Raw genomic sequence first — 12,442 nt, 5'->3', positions numbered from 1 at the left:
TCTGACCATTTTTTCCTTTTGTGATGGCAAAGTCCCCAAGTCCATCTACTTAACCTCTCCTCTCCAAAGCTCTCCATCACATCTACACCCTTTCTTTTGCCTTTTGTTTTTCTAGAATGGGCTTTATACCTCATATTAATTCTGTTTGATCAACATCAACTCAAATTCCACAGTAATTTCATATATATTGTAAAATTTAAAAATCTATTACATTATCTTTAATGAAATGTATGCCTTAAAACATTTTAACACAGTCTACCAATGGCAATTCAGTGGAAGAAAATACATCTGTTTACTGGAAGGCTTCTGTTTCCTTCCTTTGCAGTGCAAAGAGAAAATACCATCTTAAAACAGGATGATGAGCAGAATGTTGCCACAATTCAGTAAGGGACACACTTCCTTCCGAGCCAGAATTGGAGTACTGCCTCAGCACACTGTTTTAAAAGGTTTCTTTTTACTGCAGCTGCCATCTTTCAAAATTATTCTTACTGGTGACTTTCTTTGCTCTGGTGGACTCACTCTTTCCTCTCAAACTGTCCATTTTATTTTTCATTCATGTAGTGATTTATTTCTTAAGCAATTTCCTAACACTCCTTTGCCATATTTGCAATAACATATAGGAAAATAAAAATAGCATCTGCTGGAACCATGAACAATTTTAAATTACTATCTATTTAGTATGTGCTCCATACAAGCACTCTGCAACACTGTGCTCAACAGACTTGCAAAATGACCTGGCAATCATTTCACAGTATGTAAATGGTATCAAAGGTTATTGTTAAGGTTCTTTCTCTGCTGCATCTTCATGAGGATTTCTTCTTCACAGAGGAATAAAACCTAACTACAAGGAATGGCAGAAGAATTGAAAAAGATTCTGACAGTGAACCTTTAACAGGTCATAAGCACAGCCAAACTGACAAGTAACACTTTGTCCATGCCAAAAGAAGGTTTCTGGTTCAAACAATTACTGAAGTTCAGGATTTGTATGGATTTCTGAGAGTGTTGTCAGTCTCTTCTCCTGTCTGTAAACTCTCCCATAGCAAAGGCCACTGTGGAGGTCAAAGGAAACATTCAAGTCAAGATGGTGACAGCCATTCGGGATGAAGGCAGAAGGTTAGAAATTATTATCTAAGCCCTGCTGACTGAAATACATACTTCTTACATAATAAAAATTGTCAGTTAATTATATTTTTCAGAATATTTTTCAGTTAATATTTTTAGGTTGAAATTTCCTTGGCCAAGTTTTCAATATTGCATAAACATTAACCAAAGAAATAAAACACTAAACAGGTCGGTTTAGTTGTTCTTTCAGTTTTATTTGGTTTTTGGTCATATTTATTATTTTGGTAGTCATCTGTGTACATCCTTTGAAAGTCATAAGTTTGGACAAACATTCTGCATTTTTTCTTCCTTATTTCACCTCAGGGGTCACAAGTTTACTTGTTGCTCTTGTACCCTATGAATGTACAGACCTTTGAGATGTCTCCCCCTCTATCAGGTAATCCTGCCAGTACTGATGCAGCATCATCCTGTAGAAACAAAATGTATGTGACCCTTAGGACTTGTGGTCTTGTTCAGCTTTCCTTCCCTTAGTTTATTTCTTCCCTCCTATATTCTCATCTGTACAATCAATCTCAACTCCTTGCCTGCATTTCTCTTCCTTTAATTTTTCATTCTGTTCACATAGTTTTTATTTTTTCTTCACCCTTCTTTTCTACCAGTTCTATCTGTGTCATCTCCACATGTTCTCTAGTATTAGTCTTCCTTTATCTTTTTTCTCACATCTTTGTCCAGTTTTCATTGCCAGGCTGGTCCTTTCCCCTTTGTCTCACAATTTAGAAAGCTCTGGAACTGCTCCTCTCCAGCTTACAGCTAACCTATGAGAGCATTTATTACCTCCTAGTTCATTGGGATTTTTCACTATTTTTCTTTCCAGAATACTTCTGTAAATTAAAAGGCCAAGACTAGCCTGTTTTTCTCTTGGTTAGAAAAAGGAACAGATTCAGATCATGCAGTCTTAGTCCATTTCCATCCCCAGCAAGCTCACAGGGATCTTAACTGAATTATGATTCTAGCAGCTGCAGCTGGCAGATCAGGATCCAAAATTTATATGAGCCCTGATGGACTCCTAGGGGGTGATGTTGCCATGATAACATATATGTCTTGCCATAAGGAGAAATATTACTCTAAAAAACAGTATTAACTATTACATCATGGTGTCTGTCACTCTGGGACAACTGAAGGGCTTTTTTCTCCTCCTAGATTGCACTGCTGTGTTATAGCCAACACAACAGTGTTATAGCTAATTTGACCATAGCCTTTTGAGGACTTTTTCATGCAATGAATATTATTGGTGTATAATTCAGTAGAAGACACTAGAGATCCTGAGGATCAATGCTTTTTGTTTTCTTATCCTTCTACTACTATTCCTTTTCATATTTCAGAAAGACTATTAATATTATTTACTAGCACAGCCTCTGCAGATGTACATACTCTCATCAGATGCAACTGTACTTCTAACTCACAAGACCAGAAATTTTACCATTTACCAATTTTTGCTGCCTCTGTTGGCCAGCTGTGCAGTAACCACAGGTCAAAGAGCCAGACATCAAAGAGGAAGGGCTGACAACAGGTATACTTTGATTGTGCAAGGAGCTTGAGCAAACCTCTACATACAGCACCTGCCATTCAGTCATTTCAGCAGTGTTAATGTTACCAGCTCTCCATAACTCAGTGATATGTACAAGCAGCACCAAAGTCCCTCTGGACTGATCATACAGGAAGACAGGCCCTGTTCTAAAGGCATTACCACATCTTTTGAGCAAGACACAAGTGACTGTGACAATCCAAGTGAAAAGACAGTGATGAATGGTTAATGTACTGCAACCATCATAAACCTACATATGCCTGAAATTCATTAATTTATGTCTTATTGATTTATTCCGATTCCATCCACCACAGAGCCTAGTCAGACTGGCTTGGTTGATGCATTGCTGACTGTATGCAGGTTCATTCATTTAAGCAGTGGCTACAGGCAGATGGTATGTGCTTTTAGCAAAGATTAAGGCCACAGTTTTGTGCATGGCAATGTGCATAATGCTGTAAGTACGTCACATATGAGTTCCTTAGCACGTCACAAGCATTTATGCATGGCTTTCCAGAAATCACTTTTCCAGACCTAGATCCTTTCTATATACTTTATATAAAGGCCACAAAATTAAAAGGAGACATTGCTCTTTTATATGAAGCTTTTTATTCTTTTTACTTCTCTATTGCTACTGTAGCTTTTTTTTTAAGATATTTCTTTTCCTATTAAAAGTCCATGTATGTGTATTTATAAACCTGTAATTACCAAAATTTTACAATTCTCATGACTCCCACAGCCAAGCCTGCATATTTCTATCCATCCTGGCTGGGAAAGAAATTCTCTTTCTATGTAAGGTATGTGAAGCACTGCAGTTACCTTCCTGGAATTCTCTCATTTTCAAATCTAAAAAGTAAGGACCTGTCTGGGGTAACCCAAATGTTCTGGTATTCCATAGCTTTTTGTGCTATTGTCATATGCCCAAAACTGTTACTGTCTCCTGAAGACCGGCAGCCAGAAACAGACTGAGGAGGTCAGGGGGTGCCAGCACTTTTTTAAGGTCGGGCCACTCAGGCAGAAGCCTCTTGCATTTCTCTTTTGTTCTCACAGGGAAGGTGGGACAGCCCAAGGCAGAAACTCTTTTGTTTCCCTCTGGGCTCTAGAGGAGGTCACTTCATGAGGCTGCATTTCGCAATCCAAAACTGTTTCAGAGTGAATTTCATAACACCTGTCTCCAGTGTGGAGCTGGTCAAAGCTAGGCCACCATTCCATGGTGCTTGGCTGGTGGATTTTCTTCCTCCCCGCACTGAGGCAGTGACCTGAGCACCAACACCCGCGGAGCCCAGCGGGCAGCAGGAGGAGGCAGTGAGCAGCAGCACTGAGCTCACACACACATCCAGCCACAGCCACCAACAAGAACGGGGGAGGCTGACAGGCAGAGCTCCCAGGCAATGCCAGCACCCTCCATCTGGCACCAGAACTGCTTCGTAAGCTCCTGCCTGCCTAGTTTTCTGTTCCTGGGGGAGGGCTGAGCCCAGCAGGACTTGTCTGCCACCTTTGCCTTTGTCTCTTGGGCCGCGCAGTTGTCTGCACAGCACGCCATCGAGGGTTTGTCCCTGTTGCGCCTTTGTCTCCTGGTGGGGTATTCATGTGCCCTCTGAACAGAGAGAAGCCATGAGATAAGCAGAGAAGAAGGAAAACACAATTCTTATCTCGCTTGCTGTGCCTGTGTTGTGCTAAAGTACAATGCCATATGGAGATTGTTTACCCAAAGTGAGGATGTTTTGTTCCCTTGGCCTATCAGGGCCAAGAAGTGTGTGTGTGTGGGACTGTCACGGGACAGTCACAAGAGAATCAGAGATGAGCACAGTTCTGTACAGTTGTGAGCAAGAGTGAGTGCTTGGCAGATTCAGTTTAGATACAATGTACATAGTACAGTATAATAAAGTAATGCATTCACCTTCTGATGATGGAGTCAGATGCATCATTCTCTCTCCCCTTTGTCAGAGTCACCTTTGATTTACAATATGCTGGAGGTCATCTATGGAGTAGACAACCTTGGGGGAGATGTTTCCCTGCCATTTTGTTTCTCTTTGTTCCCAGGTGTGGGAAATGCAAGCACAGAGATCTCCCAAGGCCTCCAGCATACAAACTCAGAGATAGAGATGGATACAGTGTTTGACCTAAGACCTTGGAGAAGGCTTGAAGCTTTATAAAAGAATAGTGAAATAGACACAAAAGAAGAATAAAGATTTGTAGTTTATGCAGAAATATGTTCTAAGCAAGTAGATATAGACCTCATATAATTGAGCAAATATGCCAAGCAAGATAGTAGAAGATTTTAAAGTTTAACTATAGAACTTGCTATAGAGTTGATAAAAGGTAGAAGATACAATAAGTTTCTGTAGAGTTATATGATTGAATAGAAAAAGACACATTGCGGTAGATCATGTAATTGGCAATTGATAATGAAGGTGCTAGGAAGATTTGTGGAAGTAGCTGATTGGATAAGAAATTTATAAAAGACATTGTAACTAGAATTATAGCGGCTTCTGATGCAAGGCTTCTAATGTGATGGTTTTGGATATAACAGCCTTATAGTCTCACCCTTCCATTGGACTGATTTTGCAATAAACCCTCTTAAATGCCTCCTCAGTCAACCCTGTCTTTATGTATCCCAAACACCCAGGGAGTCAGGGAGATTCAACAACTTTATAATTAGTGATGATCACCATTATTTTTTGCCTGTTGCTGTTTCATTTCTAAGTAAAGTGTTACTTTTTTCACTTCTAACTACTCATATTTGTCTCTCCTTATTGGTGAAAAAGGAGTGGTTAAGACTAAAAGGGGAGATTACTCATTTTAGACCATCCTCCCCTGAAACTGTCTTAAACCAACACAGGATCACATAGGGAAATTAGTCTCCCTGGCCTGAGATACATGTGAGACTGACATGTATTTTCATTTAAAGATCCTCAAACTTCATAAACTTTAGAAAACTCTCCTGATGCAGGTGGAAATGTGTCTAGTAGTTATATCATTATGTCAGTTACCACACTACCATATACTTTTTCACGTATTCTCTGTCATTCCTTTACTAGATTATTCAACACAGAGCACACATTATTCAGATAAGTTCCTGCTAATTAAAAAAAAATTATGTTAGAAGTAGACAACTTGAAATTTCACTGCTTTAACTCTGCCATCTTAGTCAGCCCATGACTTTTATCAGATTTCCACTTTACTATTGCACATCTTGCACAGCAGGCTAGAAATATGTGATTGCCTTTTTTTTTTTTTTTGCCAATGGAATGATTTTCGGCAAGAAGCACAGACCCATTTTCAAGATCCACTTTTAGGGCATTAGTATATCTTGAAACAGAAGTCCTAAGGAAGGCTATACTACCCCAAAATTAATTAATAAAATAGTTTAATGGCATCTGAGTCTTTTTCTTCCTCAGTTCTCTTTCTGTTGCTGCAGGGAGTGACTGCTTCATGACCTCACTGTGACCTGGCTATAGCACCATAAAGCATACATGCTTAGCATTACTTAGAGGGAAAGCGTCTCACAAACAATACCAAAAACTCACTCTGAGGTTTGCCAAAGTCCTGGTTCAAGTATGTGGGCTTCCTCCAATCTTAAATTTTGGGAATGCATTCCCATCCCACAATACACATTTTATATACATATTTATATATATAAAACACATATATTTTATATATATATATTTCTACAGCCTATCACTACTACTGCAATTAGTTTGCATTCATGGTGCATGATGCAGCATGGAAGAGGGCAGAGAAGTTTATTCTCAGTAGCAGTTATGACATGTGAATATAAAATACAGACATCAATTTGAGATAGTGCTGACATGTCTTATACCTCCATATATAAAAAAAGAGTGTAGGTATACAACAGAGTAATCTCTCACAATAATTTTCTTCTCATCTGCCACCACTGATTTTAATGAAGTTACTTTGGATTTACATTGGTATACTAAGACAGAGAGGTCTACATTATAGAAATATATAAATGTGAAATGCTTGAAAGAGGCAGACAGCTTAAAAGCTCAGAGACCTTGAAAAATGTGATTATGTAGAAGTACACACTAAATCATGGTAATTTGTGTGTACTTGTCTCAGATGATAGCCATGTTTGAATGTTTGAAAACTTATCTCTAGAAATATATGACAACGATTGCTACAGCTATATACTTTCTGGATATATCCTAGTGGTAAAAAAATGCACAGATAAACAAGGCAGTATATCTGTGTACAACTGCTGTTTAAGTGAATGGAGTAAATATTACAGTCTACTAGTAAATTCCATACAACTCTGTATTACTTACAACATCAAGCTTGATATATCATATACCACAAAGAAAAACATTTATGATGGACAGCTCTGATGTGAGAAAAATAACATGTGCTAGGGAGCAAGCCTGAGGAAAATCAACAAAGAGCTCTCTTCAAAAGTGCTTTCAGCTACAACTTGTCTTTTTCCAGGTTATCCACAGAAATGCCAATTCTCAAAGTTATAAAGTTCCAGATAAGAAAATATTAGTGGTAATTCAACTTCTAAAACACAAAAATAACAAATAAACAAAACAAACAAACAAACCCACACACAAACCCACACACACAAACCCACACACACACACACACACACACACACACTGAACCTTTTCTCATTTTCTTTCCAATTCACCTTATGAGTCTGTGGTCTCCCAGAAACCCTGCAGGTTCTGGCAACCTCTCCTCATGACTGTGATACAGATAACCTTGCTTGAAGGTGCTTCAAAAAAACATCATGGAAAATACTCACCCAGCTCTATGGAAAAAGCTGAAAAATATATGATCTTATCTATACTCTGTATAATATCATTTCAGCAATCACAAATCTTGAACAGGAACTGATAAAAAATAAAGAATCAACAAGGAATATTTATTACCCTAGTCTGTAATAAGAAGTGGAAGTTTTCTCATAGTCTGCTTTCAGTTAATCTAAAAAGAGTTGGCAACTTCAATTTATTACTATTTTGTTTAGTGTGCCAGTCTTAACATAAAGATAACTTCTTTTACACTGGTGGGAATTTGAGTTATTCAGTGAATACCAAGCTTGGCAGCTTAACTATCCCATTTTTAGGATTCAGTGGCCTACATCTGAATCCACAATGCTTCAATCTCAAAATGAGGAAATTTGAACAAAACCATACATGTGTTTATTCAGGCTGTTTCTTTTTGGCTGAGGTGAATTTGACCTTTTCAAAATAAGCTATTGTTCTATATGATATTTCTGTGTCTACATCATTGTTGCACCTGAGAACTGAATGTTAATGCCACTTTACAGACATAAATAGCAAAAAGGTTTTTTCTCCTGGTCAGTTTGGGGTTTTGGTGGATTTTTTTCCTAAGGATGTATGTTTAACTGTTCTGTATCAATATCTAACTAAAAAAAAAAATCATTAACTGGAAAGATGAAAAATTCTTCTTTTTTTCACAGATATGCCAGTTTTCTTCTGGCTATACACTAGATGATGTTACCAAAAGCTCACATTATGCTGTACAGATGACTAACCACTTGCTTAATCACTTGCTACAGCTGGTTAAATATAAAACCAGGAAAACAGTAAGTGAACAACTTTTTCATATTTGGAGGCAATGACTTACCAATCCAATAGGTATTTTTAGTTCTATTTATATATACACAGAGATATATATGAACATGTATATATATGTGTGGCTTACAAGACTTTAAATAAGCCTCTGGGGTTCCAAGTTTCATACAGCCAAATAGAAGCTTCCCAATAGAAACCCAATTTCACTGAACTTTCTTAGCTTTATTTCTGTTACAATGCAAGTTGCTTAAGAAATTACAAGTTTGATAAGCTCTTGGACAGGAAAAAAGTGAGATCTTGGTGAGCATGAACAAGGAAGCTAGGTAAATGTCCATGGGCTGTGTTTATTGTTTATTTTGATGTTTTATTCAACCATCAAAAAAGACAATATTAAAAATAAATCTGAGCAAATAGCCCAGTTTACATAGCACAATTATTTACAAAATATATAAACATCTGTCTACTCACAGAAAGTCAATGGCAGGCCCTACAAATTTGTCATTAAGTACAAGGGTCTTCCCAGCTGATGACTATATTGTACCTTTCCAGTTTTCCAGTCTTGCTTTTTCCTATTTACTCATCCTGTTCTACAATAATTATTTAAGAACATTACTAATGATTTATTTTTTAAATTCGTATATTTGTTATCAATAGCATGGTGCAGATTCCAAGTTTAAAGTTGGTTTTCAGAGAACTTTGGAGCAGCGATCTACCAATCCTTATTTCCCAACTGATTCACCAGATAAATTATGCTGTGTTAGGAGTACTTGTGCTGCCTGAAGGCAGGGAGACAAGAGCTGTTTTTCTTACTCAGACCTTCCACACAATCGATGGGTATCAGTAGTGTGAGAGAAAGAAAGCAGAAAGAAAGCAGCAGAGATTGCTACAAGCCATACCAGTATTTCTGAACAAGAAAACAAACTTGCATTATTTGTTACTTCTTGGCTCAGGAGGTAGAAATTCATCTCCTTCCTTGTGTGTAAATAAGATTGTACCATAATTATACTTGACTCTCATCAGTTTAGCTTCTTGAAGAAATAACCTATCAATTCCTTGTTTATTGGCCATTCTGCTGATTATGCATTCTTTTAGTTTAGTCAATATTGATACAACTACACATTAGTAAAGACATGAAGTTGAAATACTGACTACAAAAAAAAAATATTTCAGCATATTTTGTTAGGAGGAAAGAAAAAAGCTTTGACTTTCCCTTGAAAAAAATGCTGCATTAAATTTAGCAGTCATGAGACAGTCACATGTCCCAGAAATGTATCTTGGACAGAAATATTTTTCAGCAGTCCATACTGATCACAGTCCATAGAATTGATGAAAATTAAAGTTTAGGAAACATTATTCTCCAAGTGTTCTTGTATGTCAAGTCTCTTATTCAGGGGTTAAGAAATTATTTATAATTTTTTCCATTTTACTTTATATTGATTCTATTTTTATAAATAGCCAAGACTTTTCTTGTCTTTTAATTATTAAAACAACAACAAATATAAAACACAAAATCCAAAAAAGAAATAAGACTTCAGTACTCCCACTACTATCAGTTACCAAATTTAGAAAGCCAAATTTGCATAATGAAGTTTTTATCTAGACAAGAGAATTGTAGGATTTTTTAAAAGCCTCTCTACTAGATTAAACTGGATTAAATAGTCGTCTAATCAGGTAGCATCATCTGGTAACAGAAAAGGTCACAATGGTGACAGAGCTTCATCATCCCACACACCAGCATTGCCCACTTTGATTTTTGTGACACCCATAATACAGTATCAGAGAATTGTTAGGGTTGGTAGGGACCTCTGGAGGTCATCTGCAAACCTTCCACATTCACATGTGCTCCATCATTGCTTGGTCAAATCCTTGTGTGAACAACTTGTTTTATAAGCTCTCACAGAGTATGTTTTACCTTTATGTCTAATTTTAAAACACGCTCTGAAATGCAAATTGAGTTAAGATTACACTTATGGTAAGAGATAGGATTTGCAAAATGGGCTGAACTCCTGTTTTTAGAGCTGATTTCTACAGGACTGAGCCTTGACATGCCAGGACTAATAATTGTCAAATGAGGTAACCTGATACACTCCCAGATTAGGTATCAGTGTGGGTTAGAATTAGCACTCAGATAAATTAACGAAATTTAAGACCTGGGCTCAAAAAGCAAGTTCAGACCTGGTCCCAGCTGGTTCAGGTGTTTTATCCTGAAGGTCAGTCTGTTCTCTGATAGCCAGGATTAGCATTAAAATTGGAGAAAATGCAGGCTGAAGATCTTTTTAACTTCTAGCTAACACATATTTAAGATGAAAAGTAATATGAACAGAACTAATGATATAATGTTGGTATAAAAGTGGGAAGAATTCCTGATTTACCATTATGATTAGAGCTGTCAGTAATATATAAGAAAGCATAATATGAGTAACTCTGTTGGTGAAGCCTGAAATAAGAGCAGATGTGAACAAGTTCTCTGATTCTTTTGTCTGAGACTCTGTTGGTCTCATTTTAGGGTTAGAATTACTGTTTAGCCGTCACATCAAGGAGTTATATGTACTGACACATTGAACAGGGTTCCCACAAGTACACTGACTCCTCATGGCACACTCAAAGGTCTTGCTGACCTTCTGCTGCAACATGACTTCAATGTCTGTGATCCAACGTCTATCTGGGAACATCAGTGCAGTGTGACCTTGGCTCAGTTTTACTGAGAAAAGTCTTGTAAAGTGAGAAAGTATGCAATGAAGTCCAGCAAGGCAAGGAAAAAAGGACAAATATAGTTGCTGAAATGGTAATAGCTGGCAGATCAGGAGATCAGGAGGGAAAATAAAACTACTGGCCTAAAAGGTATAAAACCTTAAAGAAAAAAAAAAAGAGAATATAAAGATACAAACTCAAAAATAGTGAGGATCAGCCAACTGTAAGGCATGAGGGGTGCCAGCATTTGCACTGGTCAGCAAAGGCTTGGGAAATACCAGGATCATGATCTTACCACTAGTAGTTTACTCATGTTAGGTATCAATTTTGCAAGTCATTCAACCAGTAATTTCTCAAAGATGTTTCCTGCTTATGTCTCTGCACACTGCAAAAGTTGCCTACATACAGCAATTAACAAAGAAAAGGTTACATGGCAAAGTAAAGAAATCTGATGCATAACTAAGACCACTACTAAAACTAAAATCTGGGTTAAGTCTTCAGTATGATGGTCTGAAAGTTTTTATGGATCTTGGAAAGTCTATAGGGATGAAACAAGGATAAATGCTAGCCTAGTCTTTATAGATTGCATGAAAGGCAACATGAGCCCTGGCCTCTGAATATATTGCATGTTAAGGTCCCAATTTAAACAAGCTGGTGTCACCAATCCATCATAAAGGTCAGTTCTGAGTCTAAGACTTGGATAAGAGCAATCATAGTGGCATATTCTATGGCCAGTTTAATGCTGAATCTCCAAGATTCCAAGCAAAAGAGGACTGAAATCCATAGAGATTTACTGGTGACAGTCCAATGCTAACAGGTTTGCCTAGTCAGAGTCTAAGGCTGGGATTTGGCACGAGACTGAATCTCAAACCATAAACTAAAGATTTGTTTCTCCTTTGGGATTTTGAAGGGCCTGGAGGGCCCCTGGATTAGGGGCTACTACTAATAAAGTGGACTCTGAAGTTATATACTTCTCATTTTAGTCAAAAGTCAGGATAAAACTTAAGGAACAAACAAGTGTGAGTTGCTATGTGTTGTTTCTAAATAATTTTGTACACAGATCAAAGGAGAACTGAACCCTTGTTACTGTTGGTGTTATAAACTAAGACAGTTTAGAATTGCAATCAGATTAGGACTACTTATGGAAATGCTGTTATAAATTATGAACTTACAAAAGGTGAATAATGTTTCTTATGATATTCTATTTTATGTTTTATATCCAGGTTAGTCTTAGAAATAAGGTTAGGATTTGGGAAAATTGAGATTGAAGAATTAGTTTTATGATCTATTCTAGGAATCTTACTGTAATAAAAAAGGAGCTAATGGTAACATGCAGTTACTGGTCCTGCTGTGTGGGTAGATATCTTAACTATAATTAATGTAAACATCAAGGTCCAAGGTCAGAATCTTAGGGTGAAGGCTCCTGGGCTCTGTTGGCTAATTAGTTCTGCAGATGGTTCCAGGGTGAAATGAGGACTGCCTCACGTAGGAAGGCACATCTTTCAGTTTGACTGCTTGGAATTTATTCCTGATTATTCTATAAAAACTG

The 12,442-nt window shown here is 37.3% G+C and overlaps 1 long non-coding RNA gene across 1 annotated transcript in view; it reads right to left on the bottom strand.

Moving 5' to 3' along the window:
* Window positions 1–1,295: 1,295 nt before the first annotated feature.
* LOC132328122 (uncharacterized) overlaps window positions 1,296–12,442 on the bottom strand; it is a 43,233-nt gene continuing 32,086 nt past the window's right edge. Inside the window, exon 2 of the long non-coding RNA XR_009486697.1 lies at window positions 1,296–1,529. This is a non-coding gene — a long non-coding RNA (uncharacterized LOC132328122). The remainder of the gene's footprint in view (window positions 1,530–12,442) is intronic.

The sequence above is a fragment of the Haemorhous mexicanus genome, chromosome 5 (genome assembly GCF_027477595.1).
Source record: "Haemorhous mexicanus isolate bHaeMex1 chromosome 5, bHaeMex1.pri, whole genome shotgun sequence".
NCBI lineage: Eukaryota > Metazoa > Chordata > Aves > Passeriformes > Fringillidae > Haemorhous > Haemorhous mexicanus.
The sequence above is the reverse complement of the archived record's forward strand: the minus strand, read 5'-3'. Positions and strand labels throughout refer to the sequence as shown.